The following is a 24000-nucleotide window of genomic DNA, read 5'->3' on the forward strand; positions in this document are numbered from 1 at the left end:
GTATAACGTTAGGGTTGATGTTATTAGAACTAGATACAGAATTCATCTTCATTAACGCCCCCCACACACTAACACACGCGCTCGCTGTGCTAATTTCTCTGAGCTTCGTGAAAACTCAGCAGGAAAACCTGTTGGCTCGTTGGCGCGTGCTTGTGGCGCTCATTTGCGGCCTTCTTTCTTTTGCCACGCCACGGGGTTACGTTACGTTTCTGATGACCTAATCAGCTTCGGCTTTATGGATCACCGCTAAAGCACCGTTGACGATTGCAGCAGGTCGTGACGCTGTGGTTGCGCATTCCACTCGGTGCTGGATGGTGGCCCGATGCCAACATTCTTTGGCTGGCTAAAACCATCAAACGGAGAGCAAGAGGCGGACGCGAGGAGCATCGGTCCCAGATTTGGTGGTGGACCCATTCTGAACCGAATACCGACCCGTCCGGGCTGGGTCGGATCGGCCGCTAGTCATCATAATAAAGCGGCATAATTGCACAGTATTCTCGCCATACCATACGGCATTAGGAGTTCGAACTCCGGAAAAGGAGGCGGAAGGAGATGATTCGGAATCGCGCGTTGTCAGCACTCGTTGTGTGCAGCAGCAGCAGCAGCAGCAAACGGAAATCACGTCAGGTGAACGTGGCACGGGGTGTGGGGATAATGAAATGCTCACATTAGACCACAGTGCGCACGGATTGGAGGCCTAGGACCAGGACGACCCATTGGGGGAGAGAAGCTGAGTGGCAGAAAATTAATTATCGGCCAAGAATAATGCGGCATCTCTTCGGGCGATCGCGAGCGAGCGAGAGAGTGAGAAAGAGAAAGCAGTCCTATGCTTCTCGTTTGCTGTAGCGATTGTCTTTCCAATGGTTTTTTTTTTGTTTTTGCTCGTTATTTTTCTATTTATGCTGCCGGCATAATTCATTAGAAGCATATCGAGGCAGCGCAGAGAAGAGAGAGAGATAGAGGGGAGCACCAGCGAGAGGAAATAATTGCCCATTCAAGCAAAAAACGGCAATGATAACGGATATAGGATTTCCTACATTTTGCCGTCGGTTCGATCGAGTTCCAGCAACTCATATCGTGGAAAAAGGATTCATACCGGAACCTCCAATGAAAACATGGAACAGGCAGCGCGCTTTACATTTCTCGATCGGAAATCCTTTAGCAGATATCCTTCGGTACAATATAAATCGTTCAGCATCAAGCGTTCGTTCCAGTGAATCAATCCTACACAGCCGATGGTTATGAATGGTTGTTGGAAGAGGGGGAAAAATGGAAAATTTAATTGATAAATCATTAAAAGTGCCCTGCAGCACTGCGCGCACTTAACATCCTCGAGGAAAGATTCATTAAAACCGACTACGGGGCATTCAAATGAAACACGTGTACGTATCCTCACCACTCCCGGACAGCCCGGAAGGACAAACCATCCATACGAAGAAGCAATAGAAATGCAAACTTCATTTCCACCGATTTGCCATGGCCTTCAACAAGCGCACAGGATGAGGAGGATATTGTAGCGCCCAGCATTGGGTAGTGTGCTGGACGGTGGCGGGGGGCGGAAGTAACACTGGATTGCAGCAGGAAGCTGGAGCTCGAGGCCAGCAGCCCAGCCCAGCGCACATTGTGACAATCCTTTGTCTACTGTTGCCGCGGTACGAGAGGACTAGGATGAAAATTGCCTTGGCTATTTATAGGCGAGCATGATTGTTTACAACTCCCGGTGAACGTCAAGCCCCGATGGATGGACCATTCTCAATAGAGAACACATAATAACCAATCTCTTCGTGGGGAGTATTGACCCCTTGTGCTGTATGTAGCATGCCATCGTTGTGCAGAATATGCTTTCTGCAAACCCAATAATTGATCGTTTATTGTAAAGGATGCAATGCTGAGTGATTGGTTGAAGTGTGTAATATTGAAGGCTCTATATTTCGTTGTTTATCAAAAACAAACAAAATTAGTGGATTTGTTGGCCTGCTTTCTCAATTAATTTCTCCAAGCGGTTAAGAATTCGAGAACAACCTCGGTAAAATAGGTGTCCAGCTTATTTCAGCGAGCCAGCCCTTTGTGTGACGATTCACAGGTCTTAGGCCGAACAAATGCCCATGTTGAATAGTCTAACCGATTTAATTCAGGACCGCTTGGAGGGCATAAATCTTTCGGTCAAAAATTCATGTTTTCCTTCAATTTCCTTCATGTTTCCTTCTGGTCTTTAGGGACGATATGAGCCTATTCGTGCGAAATTCCATGCTGGATTTATCGTGAAAAGATTCTCATCAGAGAACAAAAAAAAGTACCAAATCGACACTGTCGCCTTTGAGTACATTTTTCAGATCAGACAACTTTTGCACGAGTACTTTTTATACGTTATTTGATAGATGTGAGTCCCACAAATACACCAATATCCCATAATGCCCTAATGGTGTTAGAAAAAAACCAAAAACTCCGAAACAGAGCAACGAAAACATTCTCATTTTTTTATGGTACACCCTGTACATGGATTGATCGCTGGGTACGATAACACTATCGACAAGTTTATGAGCCAATCGGATGATGTATCTACATATTTCTCAAACCTTGACGACGACGACGACATACGAACGCTTGTGCTTTAGATGCATAGACATAAAAAGTTTCACCAAAGACCACCGCTTTCCAGTGCTCGCATACACAACAGAGAACAGACAGTTTGTGACAATGCCCCCCTCCCTCTTTGGTACCGATTTCGCTCGCCATGATTCACATGCTCACTCGCTGGCTTACGTTGCTCCAACATTCCCTCCACTGTTCCTACAGCACAATCGTCAGCTGTTCTCAGAATCAATTTTTGCTGTCATTCATGTCTAACTCATTCCTCAGACAACCGTACCGTACCGTGGTCGGCCGAGACGACAGACAACAGGATGCTTATGCCAAAGGTTTTACGAATGGTGGTCTCAGTGCGATTGGTTGATCGTGCGGCTCTTGAGCCGCCGGTGATGAAAGGTTGTCGCAAACAGTATTCGTCGCTCCACGGGTAGATGCGTGTTGGATGAAATAAATTTAGCAATTCTAAGCCGAAAAACCCCCGTCAAAACAATGTCGTCAACGCCGTTCAAACGAGCAGCTGATTACATTCGAACGTAGTCGTACTACCAGGGAGGGAGAGACGGGATGGAAGTGGTTGACCGCAAAGAAAAAAGAACGCAATAGAACGGTTGGTTGCGATAGTACAATGAGTAGAAACACTAATCAATGTTACTCACTATATCACACTTCATTTGATTGGCCTCGCAGTTTGTTGGCCAGTTGTAGCAGTTGATACTGTATATGACCAAAACATCAAGAGTGTTTTTCATTTCGTGGAGTCTAAAACAACACTTTAAAGACCATTTGGCAAGCAATCAACAATTTTTAGGCACGATTTCGAAATGTCACTCTATCCCGTGCTTCCTCTGCGCCCACCAATTAGTGACAGTTTCAGCAGAAAATTGAAGATTCAGGCCCAGATTGTTTGCAATGAAAGAGAAATGGAAAACCGCGCCACCCAAAAAGGCGAACGTAATCATGCACGATGGATGGGCACCTCAGGAAAACCACGTTTGCGTAGCAAATCCCACAGCACATGGTTGAGTTGGAGACACAAAAAAAGCAAAACAAAACACAGGAAAAAGAAACAAACATCAGCAGAACCTTAATTCATAAAAAAGACGACCGAATGAACCGAGACGAGTGAGGCGCGCGCTGGTGTCGTGCTGACTTTGCCGGTCTCTAGCATAAGCACCGCCAGCGAACAGTCATTGGATTCACAGAGAGAGATAGCGGGAGAAGGAGAGAGTGAAAAATATTTGCATTTATAATTAGGTCCCAATTCCGCGCATAAAGGTGGGGCAAGCCGTGGTGGTGGGGCGCGGATCATACGTAAGGAGGAGGCTTTGTGACGATTTACGCGAAGCAACCATCATCGCGGAAGCACCAGAAACATGGGGAGGATATACGTAGCTAGACACGCTCGTCCGTTGATGTGTTTTCATCGGATGTGCGTAATGGCGATGCTATCTGGTGGCCCCCATTCATCTCGTGCTCGTCGGTCACAGCTGAAAGCGCTTGCAGTGAACGAGGAAAAAAGTCTAAAAATCAAAACAAAAAAAAAACGAGAAATCTTAAAATAAATCCATCGAAAGAAAACGAAAACGACGGCTGCCAGTTTCATGACCTTTGGCGGTTCACCCTTTGACCACCACGCGGACGTTTGCATACCGCATCACTCACCCCACCGATAGAAACGCTGCTAGTGATGATAATGATCCAAAACAATTCGCACACCCGTCAGCAACCATCAATGATAGCTGCATTCGCAATGTTCGCCGTCCTGAAAATGGGCGAAGTGCGGTAGTTGTGGACGTGCGCGGGCACTTCTTGTTGTCTGCTGTACTTTTGATGGATCGAGAAAAACTTTTTTCATTAGAACTCGGCGCGGTCGATAGCACGTGCAATCTATCAGAAGCTAGGCGTGCTGGTTCTAGGCTTGACACGCCTGAAGCAACATGTGGAGACCTTCGGCCTCGGTACGTTCGGTAAAAAAGAATTCCCATAGAATTCACGATTGAACCAGCCATGCGGTGCGAGCACCTGTCGTGTGTATCGAAGGCTCATGAAATTAACCGCCCGACATTCGGTAGATAGGGGTTTTGATGGAATTGATTTTCCCTTCCAAACGTCAATCGCTAGAATTGGGATACAATTTACGCAAAATGCAAATATAACGTACCATATGCGCATCGACGATGGTGTGCCCCCTTTTTGACATCAAAGTTCACATTGCGAATCGTGGAATGTTACACGCTTCGATAGCATTCGCACTTGTACTTTGTAATAGAGGCACAGGCCGTTCGGTGAATTGATGGTCGCTCAAGATGGCAAATTGACATGGTACTCAATTATACATGACCCCTTCCCGAGAAGGAGAGGTATGCACGAATGTACCCAGTTAGTCAGTTCAACGCACAACATCATCCGATTGGCTCTTCAGACGAGCTGATGGTCAGCAGCCATAGCATCTTGTCAGTTCAATTATGCAAATTTCATCGACACAACGACGCTCGAAGTGGAATTCTGCCGGAACATTGTCGGAATTGATTTGAAGCAAAATTTTACGAATGAACGGAAATGTTCTGGATTGGGTGCTTGATTCGGCAGGGCATTACATTTCGTCTCTCATCTATCTCATCTTTGATCATCTGGAAATGCAACTGGTGCAAAGAGGGTTAGGTTAAAATGAGAAAAATAATTGATTCCTCTATCGATCAAATCAACAATCTTCGCTGCGGAACAGCAGCTGTTTCTTGGGATGCTTCGACGGTTTGTTTTTCATCAAAACACGTAAGCCCTATTGCCTCTGAGGATCGAAGAATGTGGGTCAGTCAGCAGAGCTGAGATGCGGTTCACCACAAACAGAACACAAACTGTAGCGGATGCTAGTGATCCCGGAAGGATTGGAAAATGCAGAATGCTGCAGCTTGCAGCCGGTCAGTGTTTGCTCTGTGCAACGGGGGAGCATTCGTTCGTTCAGATTCGAAAATAAAATGGAGAAAACTTGATTAACTACAGATGTGCATTGCGAAGCGAGGCAGGCGAGCCGATTGGTTGGAGTAGTTTCTAACGATCGATCGATCTCTCGACCAGCGGGTGCTTGAGAGTTGTAGATGGGTCTTGTTTTGCTGGAATCTGGAATCCAGTGAATATCCAATGCTCATCCAAAAGGTCTCTTTTATCGGAATATCACTGTCCATTGTTGGAACTTGTTTACCATCATCTCGATCCGATTCAGTTGCACCATTTTTGCCGTTTGCTCTCTCTCTAGGTGTGACAAAGTGATTAATCAATCTTTCCAGGTTTTCCTGAATTTCCCATTCCACCCATACCCACCTTGCCACATATTTCGCACACCAAAGGTCAACGATCAATCACTTTCGCCCACGGAAAAGGTTACCATTCCGATTTTCGCCTGCTTTTCGCTCTCGATCCAACACCAAGTAGTAGCCACTTTCCCTGCTCGCCCCTGCTCGGCACCGTAATTCAATTTCGAAGAGAAACTCTCGCCCAACCGGACAGACGACGGTAGCAGAATGATGCTGGGGACTGATTATCGTCCGTGCTATCCCGCTCCAAGGTAACTTGTTCTGCTTACTTTTTTTTCCCCTTCAATTTTCTTCATCTGGAACGAGGTGGACGAAGCAGCCGAGGGTCTCGCCCTGACGTTGAAGTGCGAAAGCAAATAATTTCTCCCACTAGGAGGTGCAGGTTGCTGCGATTTTTCTGCTTCAAAATGTGAACCTTTGCGACTGACAAATCACTTTTTCATCCCGTCGTGGTGCTCCGTAGCGGTTGGGTCGGGGATCAGAGCTCATCTCATTAGAGATCTCGATAATTCAAATCGATTACTGCTCGAGACCTTTGGGCTGTGATAGGAAACTGCTATTTCATGCCGTTGTCGTGGTCGCTGGAGAGAGCGCGAGCGCAGAGGTGGTGAAAGGGAAGCCTTTTCGGTATTTTGCAAGATTGCGATGTAAAAATAGATTCCCTGAGCAAGTGGCATTATAACTACTTTCTCCTATCTGGCCTTTTCAATTGAGGATTACGACGATCACCAGGCCAGGAATAGCGACACAGTTGATTGATATTGATTTTGGGTCTTCCGACTCAGTTCCTAAATTAGAACCGCTGACAGCAAACAAGAGACCGAGCGCGATAATGAATCTCAAGCCATCCTTTCTCTCAGATATTTCATTTCAATAGGTACGAAGAGCTGTATGTATAGTCAGTTTTATGTTGAACCTTTATATCCCCGATTCGACGTCATATCCCGAAATCGAATTCATGTTTGATAGCACGACGAAAAGATGAAAGTGCGCTGCTCTACCAATAAAACACAATCATAATTCAAAGTTCTATCACGAACAGCACATATATAATGGCCCAAATCAACCAAGGGGATGGAGTGTAATATGAACCCTAGTTAGGGACCCCATAACCGGCAACAGATAGCCAATCGGATTTGATGATGAAATATTTAAACGTCTTGTGGCACGGTGACCTACCGAGCGCGGTTCCATGCCCCAGATCCAGATCCAGTTCTTCACTTCACGTGCATGCACGGAAGGGGAGAGGGATTAGTGGCTACATAAATCATGCGGCAAATCTCGGACCACCAAAATGTCGTTTACTGCAAACACACGAGCGAAGGCGTGCACGCGATGGGATTTACGGTCACCACCCATCGAGGGCTGATCATGCTCTTGGTTACTCTTAAATAGACAGATTTATCATACACTAAACATCCAGATAATGGCTTCCGATTCGATTGTCACCTTTGGCATCCCACCAGTGGCACACCGGAGAGCGGAAGCGTGACGGAAGCTGCTCCCTGTTTCGTCCTTTGTCCTTATCGGTCGTTCGTTCGTTCGCTCGTCGAGTACCGTCCCATCCTGTGGTACCATCACCTTATTGGATTCGATCGATTTCCCTTGACAGCGAGTTCACTTCCGTCCCGCAAGATGATGGGATTTGGTGCAGCTTTTCCTTCGCTATCACCGTTCCCCACAACTCTTCTCTCGTCGCTTGTCAGATGGTTCCCCAAAAAGTAAACGTTGCACCATGTTATTCCGTTAGTTAAATTGTTTAGCAACTTCAACCAGGTCTTTGGTTGTTTCTTTTCTTGTTTACAACACAGAGAACGACACGAAAGACACGCTGCTGTGCAACTTTTGGCACGTCGTAGCTAATGGCATCGCGTCGCTCACTCGGTCACTATATAAAACGTCACCACCCCGAAATGCGTGACACTGATTGCCATCCGAGCACGTCGGGGTTCGTGATCGTGAACGGGCGCTTCTACCAGAATGCCCGCCAGAATATCGCACCTCAATTCAATGGTAGACACCGTGGCCTCCCCTCCCAGGCCTATAAGCTTCACATCAGAACTTATCGATTCACCGATCGATGGGGCTGAGCGGAATGCATAAGCGTCAAGATTCATCATTCCCCCTCTCCCCACCATACTCTGCACCCCGCCCGGTCCGTTTGACACCGGGCGTCCTCGTCCGTGGAATATCTAATAAAAATAAAATTGAATTGGGCAAAGCAGGAAACGGAAACACAACCAACTAAGGACAACGCGAGCCGCTGCCCATAGGTCCCTGGCGTGTGGACGAAGCAAAGGACGTGGGAAGTCAAACGAAGCGATTACATGCCGTCGTAGCAAGCATGGTGGTTCGCTCTTACTCCTTCTTTCTCGGTAGTGACTTCTTACGGTACGGTAATTCATGCTGCTGGCCAAGGCGCTGTGTCACCGCCACACGCCGTGCCGTGTGCCATGTACAGCAGCAGCAGCAGCAACAAAAACGCAAAAAAAAAACAGCAAAAGCACCACGACCATCGAAAGCTAATAGTAGCACCGACCGACGGTGGCTAACAGAGACACTCTTTGCTACATCGATATCATAACTTCTTGTGTGTTGTTTCGGAGGCGGCCAAGCCTGGTGAAAGGGAATCCTGCCAAGACGGGGGCCAAGAGACGGGAGCAAGTTGACAAACTTGGTTCAAGGTCGGACCGAGGCCCGGTCCGTGGCAGCCCTGAGTGAAGCTGATTTACTTGTTGATGGCGATGGTTATGACGATGATGACAATGTCGATAGCGCGTCGAAAAAGGCATTCGCGTTTAGCAAGCGGCAAATGGCTGCACGTTGGGGAGGGGTGGATCGATAAAATAAACGCTCAGCAGAGCAGTTGAGCGATTTCAGCAAACGAGTTTGGTGATTAAAAGCACAGGATAGTAGGTCGGCAAAACGGATGGGTCGTTTAACGACGCGCCGATAGCGATGGGTTGCGTTCAAGAGATCGCCCTTCAAGGAATGCTTGCTGGCTGGTGTCCTCGAGAAGGCAGCTTATTTGTTGCTGCCCTCGTCCGTGCGTCCCTAAATCGATGCATGTAGGCCAGCAGCTAGCAGCAGCTCCCTTCCTTCCATCCGATGGAAGATATTGTTCTTTTATATCTTCCAAACGAGCCAAGATAAATCATTAACTTGTTGCTTATCCCTGAAGCGAACTTGGAAGAGTATCGAGATATTAAGATTATTATGGATCGCTTTCAAACGAGCATCGGCTTTATGTGGAGCATGGAGTCGTAGCCTGCTAGCATGAATGAACCGCTTCAACGGAGTCTTCCTTCCCGTAACGGCTTTATCGGCGTGCGTTTCTTATCTCAAATTCCGCAAACAACGTACAACAACACATGGCAATCTGAACCAGTAATGGATACTATACAACGTACCGTAAAGCCCGGTGAACGAACCGTGCTGTCCCGCTATCTTATCACTGAGTAAAGCGAGTGTCGAAACGCACAACCTATCAACCGAGCTCGATTGATTCGAGTTCTCGGTGCGTTAATCGCTTTGACCGGACGGGTGACACAATTGGTGTGTACGGCGGCGGTGACATAAAGCATTGCGTCGCCTGCTTGTCCTTCTCTCGTTTCACGCCAGTAAGGGAGAGAGAGAGTGTGTGATTGAATAGCCGTTGACCTGCTTTTTCGCTAACCACACACCACTACACCTGGATCCATCATCGATTGTCGATTATTCGACCGTCGACACCTCTTACGGTGAAAATGGCTTATGCTTGGCCGACATCTGTTGGTACTGGCCAACGACCAGCGATCGTGGAAGAACTAGGTACGAAGGGACTGAATAACGTCGTCTGAATCACCTACTCGCACCATGCTGGCGACATTGGCACATCCAAGTCCAAGATATCTTTATTACTCACGGACTCTTTCGCTTTCTGGTATGTTTTGCTTTCGGTGCGTGTCTCATAAATCACGACCGACTGGCAATACGGGAGGGGGGGGAGGTGTAGCAGTAAGTCTCTATTTGTTTTCTCTACTTATCACTAACACCAGAGCAGCACTTTGCCTGAGATCGATGACTTTGTTTCCAGCGTGCAGATAAGCATCTCTGTTATTCTTAATGCCGTCGTCTGTTCGTCGACGTCGCCTTTGCCACCCAACTTACCTGGAAAAAGGGAAAACAAGAAAAGAAAATGGTCAACCATAAATATGAGTTATGAGTTGCATCGAAAGTAAGGCTGAAAGGTTTATGGACTAGGTAAACAGAGTAAACACTAAATCTGAACCGAGTTCTGCGAAAGTTCTGCCTCTAGGACCACCATCACCGTGAGTTTCCTTACAAGAATGGAGCCATATCGACGGGTTGCCGTTTGACATAGTTTTACAATCTCAGAACGTTGGACAAGGCCAACGCGTATTGCTTTTATTACTCCCAACGACGCCATTATTGAACGCCATACCGACGATCGGCTCATCGATGGTGGCTCCTAATGGTGCAGCACAGGCCGAGGCGATGGACCCGGGGTGGACAGTTTATGAAGGTGCGCATACACGAGGGCGTTACGCGCGAAGGTGTGTCCCGTCACACGTCGTCATAAAGCGAAATATGGGCATCACACTTCCCGCAAGCACGCACGCACGCTCGCAGGCGATATGTTGCGTGGGAAATTTCTGTGGCCGTTACCTCTCTGTCTTCTTTCGTGTTGTCCTATCTTTTTGCAACTGCTTGGTTAACTGCGAGTGTTCAGTGAATATTCCTCATTAAACAATCAACACTTTCTGGTCGTTTGTCCACCTGGGAGGTCGGTCGGAATAATTGTCCACTTCCTTCCTTTCATTCTTTACCTTTGTATACAATTTTTTGGTCCTAAAATGGGTGCCCCTAAAATGGGTGGAAGGTTACGGAAGTCGTTGCTTAAAATGCAGAATAGGCAGAGCTGAAAGAGCGAAAAACGAAAGCAAATTTGACACCCCGAACGAGGAGGAGAAGGAGAAATACCTTAGCTTCCATGATTAATGTGTCACTCTGGAGTATTCTCTAAATTTTGAATTATTGATTACTGATGAAGCTACTGAGAGAGAGAGAGAGCTCACTGGCGGGCGGTGGCACTATCATTACGCATTAATGAACGCGGTGAAATATGAAAGGATTAGGCCATTTCCGCAGGTATCAGAACCCTGAGAAGAAGAGGGTGAACGATCAGTGTTCCCGTTGAGCGATGTGAGCCCCTAATACTAATGTACATCATTACGGTGTAAATTGATATGCCACTCGTGGTTCCATGTGCCACCCAAGCGTTCCGTAATCGACCCAGCGTAGCCAACAACCGTAGCTACAGTTCCTAGTAGCACGGGATCAAGGATATCAAAGATATCATTATCTCGGTGGGATTCGAGGAACATGATTTTCCAGCTCATTTATCGGGCATTGTAGCGAGGGTATCATGGAGTCACACCGAGTCCCGGTGTTCCAATGGTGGCGCAAATCATGCCGAAAACTCTGATTCTGACTCTGATTAATAATTTCTCTCGCTCGCTCCCCTTTTTTATAGAGGGAAGTTGGTTCTTTGAATGCCCAGCACAAAACAAACACAACCACATGTCGAGAGTGCGGTCCCAAAAACATTTAGCAACAAAACACTCTTCGAAATGGGTCCTCCGGTCGGTCCTGGTAAAACACCCACCCACACGGCACACCATGTGCACACCCCACGGAGCTGGCTGCTCGCTGATTCATGCTGGAGCAACATTTCTCTATCCGCCTTCTCGCTGGACGGCGATCGAGTGGCAGTGGTCGCATGCAGCAGCAGCAGCATATGCCCCGTTGGGTGGACGAAACCTGATTTATGCGCAAAGCTCCCCAGGTTCCCTCCCACAATTTATGTCACTATGACGCCTCTCACTCTCACTTTTACACATGATCGCTCACTCTCTATCGCTCTCGCAACTCTCACTGGACCAACTTTGGCTGGCTGGTACGATTATCTGTGCGGGTTAGTGACTTTATGCTGCAGCGTACGCAGAGACTCCACGGTTAGAGAGGGAGAGAGAGAGAAAGAGAGAGAGAGAGCAGGCGAAGCAGCAGCTACTGCTACCTCTTCACCGACCCAGGGCACCATGCATTATTAAAGGAGGAAATGAAATTTATGAATATTTATGCTGCCGGTTATGTTAGCGGCCCGGTCCAGAGGCCGGCCCGGACGCCGTGTGAACGCAACCGGTACGGCACACACCGAGAGACGCAGCTTTCCGTGTCGCGCGTTCTAGGCGACAGTCGATTCTGCTTCGTCCATCACTCTTTCGTCGGTCTCTGTATCTCTGTGTGCGTTTGTTTGATATGCTTATTCCGAGCGAAGACTTTTTTTACTTTATCTTTCTTGGAGATTAACAATTACCTTCTCTATTTCTCTCCCTTTTTCTCTCGCACAATTTGTGTGCGGCTCTACGCTTCACTGGCGGCTAAACACAGCGACAGCGACAGCAGCAGCATGAGATCCCGAACCATCGTCTCACCACCGTCGCCTGGTGTCACGATTCACGTGCTTGGCGTACCACCACCGCGGCGTACGACTCCGACGGTTTGTCCGGTTTTAATGCTCGCTTTGCTCGAGAGAATCCCTCGGCGGAGCGAAACGAAAGGGTCGGTCGGCGGGCGGATGTGCTACGATTTTACATGTGGTTGGGTTTCATTTTCTTTTGCTCTTGGGGATCTTCCCTTCTAATGCCTCAGCCGATCGATGATGTACCGTTTCCGGTTTCGTCGAGAGCGACCTGTGCTGAGCAAGGGAGGAGCCGCAGGAAAATGGCAGATTATAAGACACTTGAGAAGCAATAAGAATGTCAGACAAAACGGGGTAGGCGCTTGGTTTGTGAAAAAGTAGAAATGCATCCCGTTGGCTATGGTTTTTGTATTTCATTTAAATAAAGCAACATCCCTAGAGTGCTGTGCTGTTGGTCGTTATCATTTTAAGTAGACTATGGTTGTCATACACGCATTTCAATCTTAGTAACGCGAGGAAAGTATTGTAAGTTTGTAGTTAAAGCAGAGCAAGCATTTCTCGCTCTCGTACAGTTTGGGAACGCGGATCGAAAATAAACAAAGAAAGTTTCCGGAATGAACATCAAAACCACAAGAACTCAACGTTAAAGATAGCTGCGCGGCCATTAAATAAGGAGCGCTTTTGTGAGATGTGGTTCTCCATCCTCCAACCAAATCCCGCGAAGAGAAAGGGAAACGACAATCAAAGAAATGAGGACCAATTTTATTTCAATATTAGACAAGCGTCTACATCTCCATCGTGGTCCTCCTGTCGATAGCTTGCGTGCTGGCTGAAGCTATGTTGAGAGTGTCTTTCTCTCTCGAGAGAGAGAGCATAATATTGAAACCGGAATAAATCATAGCAGCATTAAACATGGATGAACATCGCAGACGACTCCCCGTCGTCGTGATCGTCGTCGTACGATTGAAAAGAGTTAGTGTCGCTTTATGAAGATTGACATTTCTTTATCCGTACGAGTGTGCCGCACATAAATCATGTGCGAAAGCATGAGGAACGTCGGACGGATGATTGCCCCGCTCTCGAAAAGAACACCCGGAAGACAACAATGCCATCCAGTAACCACCATGGCGAGCCGGAGCCCGAGTGAATCGATCGCGGTAACCGGGAGAAGAATGGCGGCTAGTTTTGGCAAAGTTCAGGACGGAGGTTGCAGCGCAGCACGACCGCAAAATAATCGTCGCGATCAATATCTTCATCAAGGGCCCCGCTGGCCCAACATAATGCGTGAGTAACATCGCACATTCTCGCATTCTGCGCCGCTAATCCCGTAGGGGCAACGGTGGACGACCAGGGAACCGAGCACCGAGTGCCATTCCGGTAAATGAAACGCTATAGGCGCATAGAACGAAACCAACCGAGGCCGGCATCGGCAGCAGCAGCAGCAGCAGCAGCAGGCGCACAAATCGAATGAAATCATAAATTTAACTTAACACGCCCTGGACACCCCATAAACCCTACCCGGGGGACGATGGTGGTGGCTAGTGGACACAAGTGAATGATCACGCTGAGGACCCTGGCGAACCACCCGAGGGATGGCAGGGCATTCCCGCACACCGCAATACCGGCGCGTCAACAGCGTTTCGAGCTCTTCCATCGCTGGCGCACAACCAAGCACAGCATGATGGCGGCCAGGGCCAACGGCAGCAACGACGTCAACAACGACGACAACGACGACGACGGTACAGCGCTCACTAACTCAATTTCTTCTAATTTATGTGCAATCACGCTTTGTTTGAAGTGCAGACCGCCATTCGTCACCCTGGCCGCCGTTCGGACTCAAAACCCACGAACCAAAGGGCAGCAACCAGCCAGCCAGCCAGAGCTAGAGAGCGTAGATTTGGAAGGCCGAACGGAACGGATCGGAACGCGCGCGAAACACGGACCGATACTGACAGTTGCACTTCATCGCCAATAGTTGAGGCTGCATCGAGCCAGCGAGCGATCGATCGTCTCCAAAAGCAACCAATTCTCGATACTCATGTGACTGTGTGTAGCTCACGCAATGAACAGCAATCCATGCTCCATGACGTCATGGCAACCGCGAACTACGTCATACGGAAGCTAGAACTGCACGGGACCGGCGGTAATTCCCTCGTGGGAGAGCAAGATGAAGACTCGCTGGTGCTGATTCGTAAGTTTTGGTTCTACATCTAGGTCACATCTAAGGGGGGAGAGTTCTCTCTCGCTCTCTCTCTCTCTCGTCGGTATCGTCGTCTCGATAACAGCTTACGAAAATGGGAAACACCAGAAACCATTACCCCGGGCAGTGCTTGCTACAAATTGGTGTGGCCCAGAGCGACAAAAATTACACAAAACCAAAAAAAAAATAACCTTCCTCAGTAGGAGGTTCCCTCGGGATGTCATGGAGCTGTGGAGGTTTGTGGTGCCGGCCCGTTCTCGGTTGGTGGTACGGGCCTGGATTCTGGTGATCATGCAACCGCGCCTAGAAGAGGGCGAGCCCTCGGTGGGCTTGTCTTGTAATTGCTCGATCGCAGCAGGCGGTCCACGGTGTCACGGCAACAAACGCTTGTCACTTATCGGCTCCCTAGTGTCTCTCCACGCTCTTTCTGGGTCATTCTTAAAGACGAACCGACATTATAGAATATGCCTTTTACAAAACAACATCAGGAAGGCTCCATTACACTCGATTCAAGTGCTTTTTTGTTCCCTTTTTTTTTGGCAGCGAGCAAAACAGGAAGAGCTCAAAGGATGGCTCCTTTCGAATCCTTCGGTCGTTCGGTTGCTCCGGGTTACCTCCGGTCACATGTCACGGGCACACGCTGGTACAACACTTACTGCACGGCCGAGCCGAGCACGGCAAGCAGGCAGGAGAGAGGGCCCGGAGAGAGATAAAAAGAACCCGGAACATCACCTTTTTTTTTTCTTCTTTCTTGGGTGCCTTCGCGCCGTCTCGACTGGCCTTCGCAGCAGATTTATCTCCAAGTCCATAAATTGCAACTCTCATTGCAGTCCATTTTTCCTGTCTCATGAATGGCGTGGTCGTGGTGCGCGCACGGCCTGGTTCACAATGATGGCAGTTACATTACAAACGTTCGCTCTGCCAAACTCCCATATTGATTCTATTTCTGGAGCGAATGAATGCACTTCAGGAAGGGCGCACAGGGGATGCTGCACAGATTAGACAAATATTTTAAGAAGCATACTCACTCACTTCACTCGCGGGGAAATCGTGCGATGCTATTGATTTGCATTCGCCAGAGATGACCGCCGATAATAAGATCCGGATCAGGAGAAGAAGCGAAGTTCCATTTGGATAGAGCAGCAAAAAAACACTTGAAGCGAGTATCATCAACAAGGAAGACGAACTCATATCTCCAGTGCAGTGCTTGTGTGCCCAAGTGAAACTTCATAAACCGGCTTGCTTCCCTGCGCTGGAGAGTTATTAATCCCACACAAGCTCCCGTTCCAGTGTCCACACACTTCAGAGGCGAACGAAAGGGTTGACCATCGAACTGAATCGAGGCCCAGAAGCCACCAGCACCAGCACACCAGTGCAGTCGTTTCGTTTTCGATGTTTTCGGTTCAATAAACTTTCTCCTAAGCTGCATCTGGCAGCGGTGCATTCGCTAGTTTCGCCCACATTCTTATCGGAAAACCTGGACCGCTCTCCTCTGTCAGACCACGCAGTGCAGTTCGAGAAAGGCAGTAAAAGACCACGGAGAAGATTATAAACTGGAACCCCGATACACACGCGCGTGCAGACTGCACCTTCTGGTGAACTGTGAAGACACCATCGTGGCATCGAGCAGCTGCGCTCATCAGAACCGCACCGCAGATGTTCTCTCTGGTGTGGGTAGCACGGAACGTGGAAAAGCACTTCCCGGCACTCCCACGTGGTCTCTTTTGGAGCGCGGGCAGTGTGATTGAATTGGTTTGGGGTGCAGACCGCCCAAACGGATCATTAGTATCAATCAGTCAACCGTCCGTTCGTCCGTCTTGTCCGTTCGGTATAGGCCGCGGCCCTTTTTGAGTCTTAGAACGACTTAGGCCTCTGTTCGACGTGCCGTGATCCGTGAGAAATGCTGCACAATGGCACGGGATTCACGGGCTGTCGCATGTCTTATCGTTTGCGGGAGCAGATTTAAGAAAAGTCAAAATTAACGAAACGACCCCGGACGCCGAATGGACGTCATTAAGATAATTGGATAAAGGGAGAACGCTAGGAGAGTTGGGAGGATAGGAGGCATGATAAACGAATCCCGCGGATTGATCAGCACCACCAGAAGCCATTTTTGGGGAAGCATTTCATTGGAGTTTCATCCCGGAGCTGGCGGCATTGGAACGCTTCAACTAAATAAAACACCACGGAGCGAACCAGCGAAACAGCGCTGACAAAATGACAAAATGAAGAAGAAGGGTCCCTTCTGTGGTAGGGCTTGGCCTACGCAGCCCTCAACTCAGCAACTCAGCAGGGTAGACACACACATTGTAAACTCAAGAAATTCGATACGAGATAGCGTCGACCAAGGGGGGGGGGCCGGCTGGAAAGAACGGAATGGCGAGCCTAAACCAATACTGTAGCCCTCGCTAGCCGTTCAGAATGCCGACAATTTTCGGTTCGCCACGGTTGTCTTTCCGTCCGTTTTCTAGCTGGGGTTTTGCTTAACGGACCATGAGCCAGCCAGGGTAGTGGGCTAACCCCCTGAGGAGGTCTCACGGGTGCACGAACACCCTTCACCAACGGGACGCAACGGGCCTTGCAATGGAACGACACCACACAGCGGCGAGGCTGTGGCGAGTTTTCAGATGAGTTCTGGCGATTGCCAAGCGACCGGTTCGACTACACATGGAGTGGGCCATTGCATTCGTCCGCGTGTATGTGTGCATTTAGATCCTACGACCAGCACTGGCCCGAGAGTGGTCCAAAACGGGGGGGGGAGGGGATTTGGAAACCGTTACATCCCATACCTCAACTCCAGATCGTACTCCCTGCTCTGTAATGTGGAGCGCTCTATAAAACATGTTCAACATTCGGTGGTGCAGCTTATTCGCGTGATATTAACTTTCAACGAAAGTACGAGAAGTGCTCTAGGTGCTACTACTAAGCACACCAACCAATTATCACCACATTCCAGGGCGATATTTGCACTACAATCAGCACCTTATCTCGAGGAGCCTCAGAACAAATTAGCATTAAGCTCTGGTACAGCTGCTCCAAAATCTCTGGGCTCAAGCAAGGGAAACCAAACACCGCTAGCGGTCGTCTCCGACGTCAGATCGGCGAGCTGGTGCAGCAACGAACCCTCGCCCCGTACCGCCACGCACATTCCAGAAGTGCGCAGTTGACACAGACGGCAGACATAGCAACCTTTGGCGCAATTTTCCAATTCGAAGAACGGCCGCACTCCGAAATTGTTCCAACCTTCGAGCATCATTCGAAGTACAAAATTGGCCGCTTGATCTACATATGATCTCTTCGTTATCTCCCCGTTAGGGCAGGGGTTTTTTTATCGTACTGCAGCGGGCCAGCGTGGCAATCTTTTACTGGACTGGACCAACAGACAGACGGCAATCTAGCGCAGATGTTCTAGCGCAAACACCGGGCAGCGCTTGAGCACGACACGTCAGCCAAACGTTGTGTGACCTCAATGTGTCCAACAGGGGACGAGTGCTGGTGGATTAGCTGCTGCTTGCACGGACGGATTTACTGGAGCAATGAACGAAGAGCTGTGCTTCAGAGAACATGGCTTCCGTGGACACGTGCTCACGGTCTTCGGTGTCTTCGTTCCTCCATCCGCTAATCGTACGCGTTTGTCGGTGCCGGGTTTGCTTTACACCGACACCGACGTTCCAGCGTGTAGGGAGACTAGTGCTTCTCGGTCCGGTCTGACGACCGTGAGTGTCGGGATCAGTTAATACGTCGCGTGTTTTATACTCTCTTCTTTCTCCAGTCCTTGGCGGACAGATGTCTGGCTTCAGTCTCCGGCAGGTAGACTCATTTTTGCCACCGGCATTTCAGAACTCAATCGAAGGAAGCACCTATAAACAAACAAACGAGCGAAATATGTGCATAAATATTTGATGTACTGCATCCCCTTTCTGACCAGAGGGAGGGACAGAGAAAGACCTTACCAGAAAATCCGTTGCATCCGATGTCTGACTTGGTCTTCTCGTGGATGACGCAGAACGAGAACCTAAGGTACCTTGCAGTCTTCCGCGCACCTCCCGGACGTACTATGTCAACATTGGCAAACCCCTTTTCATCGAGTCTCTTTCAGCGTTTCAGCTCGAGACTCGAGCAATAGCCAAGGAAGCCGAGCTAAGAAGTCATCTACAAACCGGAAACAGTCAATTAGGTTGGCCACTAACGAAGAGCACACGCCGGACTGTTGTGGAAGTTGAACCCGGAGTAGTTGTTGGAGCTCCTAACGGATCCTCCGCCTAAAACGGGGCACACGATCAATGGAGCGCTCCATTTGCGGACAACAAACTGCCTCTCCACCCGCGTTCCTCTCTTCTCCGGCAACAGTATTTATGCTAAAACTCAGACACACGCGCACGAAGCCAACATACTGTTGCCGCTGCTGCTCGAGGTTTGGAAGGCATTAACATTTTTCGGATTAATTACCGTTAGCTACACAGGGCGGCCTGGCCTCCCCTACTCCATCGACACGTTCCGTTAGACTTTGCTCATTCTAACGTCGAAAAAGCTATAAAAGATAATCAGTGATGCCCCGGGGGGGGAGGGCAAGGTTTGCTCCAATTTGACCATCAAACGGTGGGGGTCTCTTGCGCGGCCATTTGCGCTCACTCATGCTGACGATCAACTTCCGGTTCTGGAGCCAACCAACGAGGCGAGAGTGAGCTGTATTCAGGGTTGAACGCATTTCGTCGCAGCGGTTCTTCTAGCTGCTCGCTGGGTTCCACCTTGACGCGTTTCACCAGCTGTTCACGTCCTGCAGCGCGCGCTGCTTTAGTACCAAGTTTTGCGGAAATTAATATTTATAAGAATGAAATTATTCTCGCGTCCACAAATTGACTCGCGATGGGCGAGCCCAATGGCACTCTGGAAAGTGACGGACGGATATGGCGAGCAAAAGGATTTCCATCGGTGCGTGGCGAGATCGATGGCGAGGCGCTACTCTGTGGTCCCTTCTTCCTGCGCCACTAGGAAGAGGAGTAATGATAGAAATTATTTTTGGGGACCGTCAAATTGGGTCGTTCCGCAATGAGGATGAAAAGCGCGGGATAACAGAAATCCCGGCCACGTGCCACGCGGAAAAAAGGATCGATGGATCGCGGTGGTGTCCCCTGTACGCGGATCTATTAATACTTCACTTCACTTTGAAAAGCGAAAAAAGCGACTTCACTCGAAAGAGAAATCATTACCAGCACAAAACCACACAAAGAGAGGACACAACCAGGGCAGACACAGGGCCCTGTTGGGCGAATTTGGCCCTGAAATGTGAAACATTCTCTCGCGCATGAGTGCGGTTAACCCTCACGCCGGCTGATAATCTCAGCAACACGTTTTTAGAGGGCCTGCAGAATGGTGTGGATTAAATTCTAAAAATATGTCCCCTTTTCGTTCCGAAAAAAAGGTGCCCTCTGACTTTCATTTGATAACAACAGCGCCGTGTTTACATGTGTGCGAGAGAGAATCGTGCCCAAAGGGAAGATAACGCACCACACGGCACCGTCACCCTCCCTTTGATTATTCTCTCCAAATTTATGCGTTTTTTTTTTGTTGTTGCCGGAACTCGCCGGAACACTAATGATCGCCGTGGTTGGTGGCGCCGGCGCCTACGTATGTTTGCCCAAGCGCAGGGGGATGAATTGTTGCCGATGATGCGTGTAAAATGGAGGGGTTTAACACTCTACAGCAAAACAATCGCCCATCATAAGCACCGATGGTAAGGTGGTGAAGGCTTATAGCATAAAGCTTTTAATCGCAAACAACGAGCTGAACCAGACGAGGCTGCCGCCGATCAAGCAACGTGGAGGACGTGAAGGAAATGAAAACTAATCGCCACACAGCCACTCGCCGCCTATGGAGCCCTTTCTCTTGGCCAGCGCGTCAATCAGTGTCGACACACCGAAAGTGGCCCGAAAGACAGGCAAAGATCGAAGAAATGACGTTGGCTCGTGCGGTGCGCGCCCGCCTTTGATGAGAGCTTTTCCTTCTTCGTCTCTTGCCGTGCTCTCCGCTTTGCAGCTTCACTAATGGAAGTGAAAGTGATGTTGAATGTATCCTAAAGGGCGCCATGCCGTGTGGTTCCACCAGGAATGTCTATCTGGTCCTGGATGGGCACCTCTCCGATCTGATCTGTGGCTACCGGTGATGCTCAGTCAAGCAGATGTGATAAGTGATCATGCTATTAAGCAACATAGTGATCAATAGATGTGTTTTAGTCAAGATGATGTCTCAAAAATGGTCAAAATTTATTCTATTTCCGTGTTAGTTGGAGATGTTTAAAGGAATCCTGTCAGTTCCCATCAAAGATGCCAATTGCATTAAGAGTCAGAGGCAGAAATCTACCAGGAACTGACTCAAATGACACTCCACAACAAAGCTACAGTAACGTAGCAAAGGCAGGAACAGATTGATCTACCAACTACTATTGCTACGACGCCATTATGCCGCTGTGTTACATTATTCAGCGATCGAAATCACCTTGTGACCTTTCGCGGACGCGCACGTTTGCTGCCGGCCGTAATCGCAATCACGAAGCAATCGATAACGCGAACGCCACGCGAGGGTGACGGCGGTGGAAGGTGAACCGCGCTAAGGTTAACTGGCGCTATATTGCGCGACGACGACGACCATTCGAGATGTTGTTGGTTCAATAATAGGGAGAAGAAAAAAAAAAGCACGAAACCCATCTAACGGCCCACGGCCCCCGTGCCACAGCAACACGTGAGTTTCGGCGATTCCGGTGGAAGGTTTCTAAGAAAAACGGTCTTCCCGAGTGCTTCCCACTACTCCACTACCTACAGCATCAGCAGACGCGATTTGTAGACGAAGCGCGACGCGGAAACGCGGAATGGAAATATTTTGATCAATAAATTCGTCCAAAGTCCCTCTTCTTCTCCTCCCGGCGGTGCATTCAAACATCTTACTTTTGATCTGATGGCGATGATGGAGCCTCCTGTGTTGTATGTGATCGTTAGCCGACGCCAAAGTAAACATCGATCTCTCTAGCGCGCGGTGAGATGCCTTCATCCGAGGAGAATGATGACTCTTCCTCTTCATCTACTTTCCATTCCTTTGCCGACCGAAACACACAGGGAACGAACGGGAACAGAACGCAGAAGAAGAAGAGAGCTACAAAACGCGCATCTCAAGAAGCGTAATGAACTGTAGCAAACATCTGGCCGGCGTTGCAGCAGCATCCGTGGCATCCATGGCAGCATAAGATCGCTAGCGAACGACCGACCGACCGACCGACGACGAATGCAAATGCTCGAGACAAAAACGGGGAAGAGGACTGGCATGCGCACGTGTTGGTTCGAGCGTCTTTGCAGCATTAGCCATAGGGGGATAGGGAGCATAGAGCACCGCAGCATAAACAAACACCAGCATTCGATAGGGGAGTCTTTTCTTCTTCGTCATCGTCGTCGTCGTGTGCACCAAAAGTTGAACTTCGACGACGACAACGGCGACAGCGACCGGAGCCTTATTTGAAACCCTTTTTTGCCCCACGAACTGCACAAGAAGGGCCATCATCATCATCATCGCCATGTTTGGGTGCAACGCAATGAGAAGGAGCTTCTTTTCATTTTGTTCTCCTCATTTCGTCCCCCCCTTTTTTCGTGAAGCTAATGAACAAATCATGCACCGAATGGCGATCCCTTTTTGGGGACAACAAAATGCAAAAATGGCGAACCAGCAGCAGCACGTTGTGGTGGTGCCGTTGTTTGTGTTTACTCCATTTTACTCCTGGTCACAAGCGTGCCGGGGAACAGTTTACTCCCACCATTCGGGTGTTCCAGGTTGCATGAATCATGCATCTAATAATCATGCCCCACGCGCGCGGGCCCGCGCACACATAGAACGTTCTTTGTAAACTGCATGAAACAGGCGAACCTCAGCGGTCTGTTGCTTACCTTCCACCCCTTCAACGCCTTTTAGGGAGCGATGTGCCAAATGCTCTTTTTTTGTGACATTGAAAACATTCTGGGTACAGTGTGGGAGGGTGACCGGGTCCTCCAGCCACCAATTCCTCGCTAAACTTGGTCTCTTGCTCCTCTCCCTCTCTCTCTCGGTCGCTCTGCATTTGGCGATTAATGACCATAAAACGGGCGTGGAAGCATTTCACCACCCATCCACCAGCGGGGCTTCACGACACTGGATCATATGTTTTCGGTGGGAGTATTTTAACAAACATATGGTGGTAATTATGTGCCCAGAGACCGTGTGCGGCCAGAGACCGTGTGCGGAAAGCGTGCGCGCGTGAACCAGCCAGCCTGCCAGTCAGCCAGCTCGACAACATTTGCATAAGCTGCACGATGCCTTGTAGGTCCCTTGCCCTCCTTTGCTCCATTCCCGCCTCCATTTTCCACATGGAAACTCTTTTATGGAAGAAAGGGTGGCCACACGTTTCAGAAGTGTTAAAATGAACTCAAGAACAATCGATCGTTTTCTAAAAAGAGTCATAAAGAGAGAGAGAGAGAGAGAGACGGTAATGAACACGGGGCGCATAAAAACCATTCTTAGCCGTTTATAAACTGTTGCTCGACTCGCGTCGACGATTACTTTTACTACCGAAGCTCCATAATGTCCAAATGATGGTGCAACATTGCATATAAAGAAGGTTGGGCCTCCGGGTGGGCGGTTTACACATTTTAACCAGCTCATTAGTGGTTGGTGTAGGACATGGCGTTAGATTTCGATGTGACACATTAGACAGACGCCTTATCGAATGCGAAATTACCGCGGGAAGTGAATCGAAGAAAAAAAAACCTCAGATAAGGGCTTGCTTTCCGAGAAATGCCATCTGATACTGACTCTGCTAAACATTCTCACACGTTCCGTGTTGATCCGTGTTTACTGATGGCTCTGCTCGCATCGGCGCCTGAATCAGCAACATAGCCGGAAAGAGTTGGGGGGGGTTTTTCTGGAAAAATATGTCCCCGCAAACTCATTATCAAACCGCACCGCAGCGCAACCAGGAAATCAGCACCAGGGGCACCGATTCTCCAATCAGCCAGTGAGCAGCAGGCAGCAGATAACTTCCGTAGGGCGCTGCTGCCGAAGCCCTCGGTCCTTAGCCATCATAACGGAGGCCTGACCCCTTTTGGCAAACAATGAGCAGCTCGAGGCACACCAAAGACACTGTTTGTCTATGCTGGACACTCTCTCTCTCTCTCTCTTCACCCTTTAGCTCGATGGCTGACCCAAAGTTTTATCACCGAGCCAACGGATGGTGCTCGGTCCCTTTATCTGTTTCCAACACCCTTCCCGCGGGTTCCCAGTGCAGCAGCAATGTGCATGCAAGCTGCTGCACTTCAAACTCTTGTGCAAACATCGTGCCCTTCGAACAGCTGCAGCTGCAACGACAGCTGAGCTGAGCAGAGAGAGCGAAAGAGATCTAG

At 49.1% G+C, this 24000-nt stretch overlaps 1 protein-coding gene across 3 annotated transcripts in view; it reads right to left on the reverse strand.

Moving 5' to 3' along the window:
* LOC126579249 (protein tweety-2-like) overlaps positions 1-24000 on the reverse strand; it is a 39871-nt gene that overhangs the window by 10439 nt on the left and 5432 nt on the right. The window lies entirely within an intron of this gene.

Source organism: Anopheles aquasalis, chromosome 2 (assembly GCF_943734665.1).
Source record: "Anopheles aquasalis chromosome 2, idAnoAquaMG_Q_19, whole genome shotgun sequence".
Lineage (NCBI taxonomy): Eukaryota > Metazoa > Arthropoda > Insecta > Diptera > Culicidae > Anopheles > Anopheles aquasalis.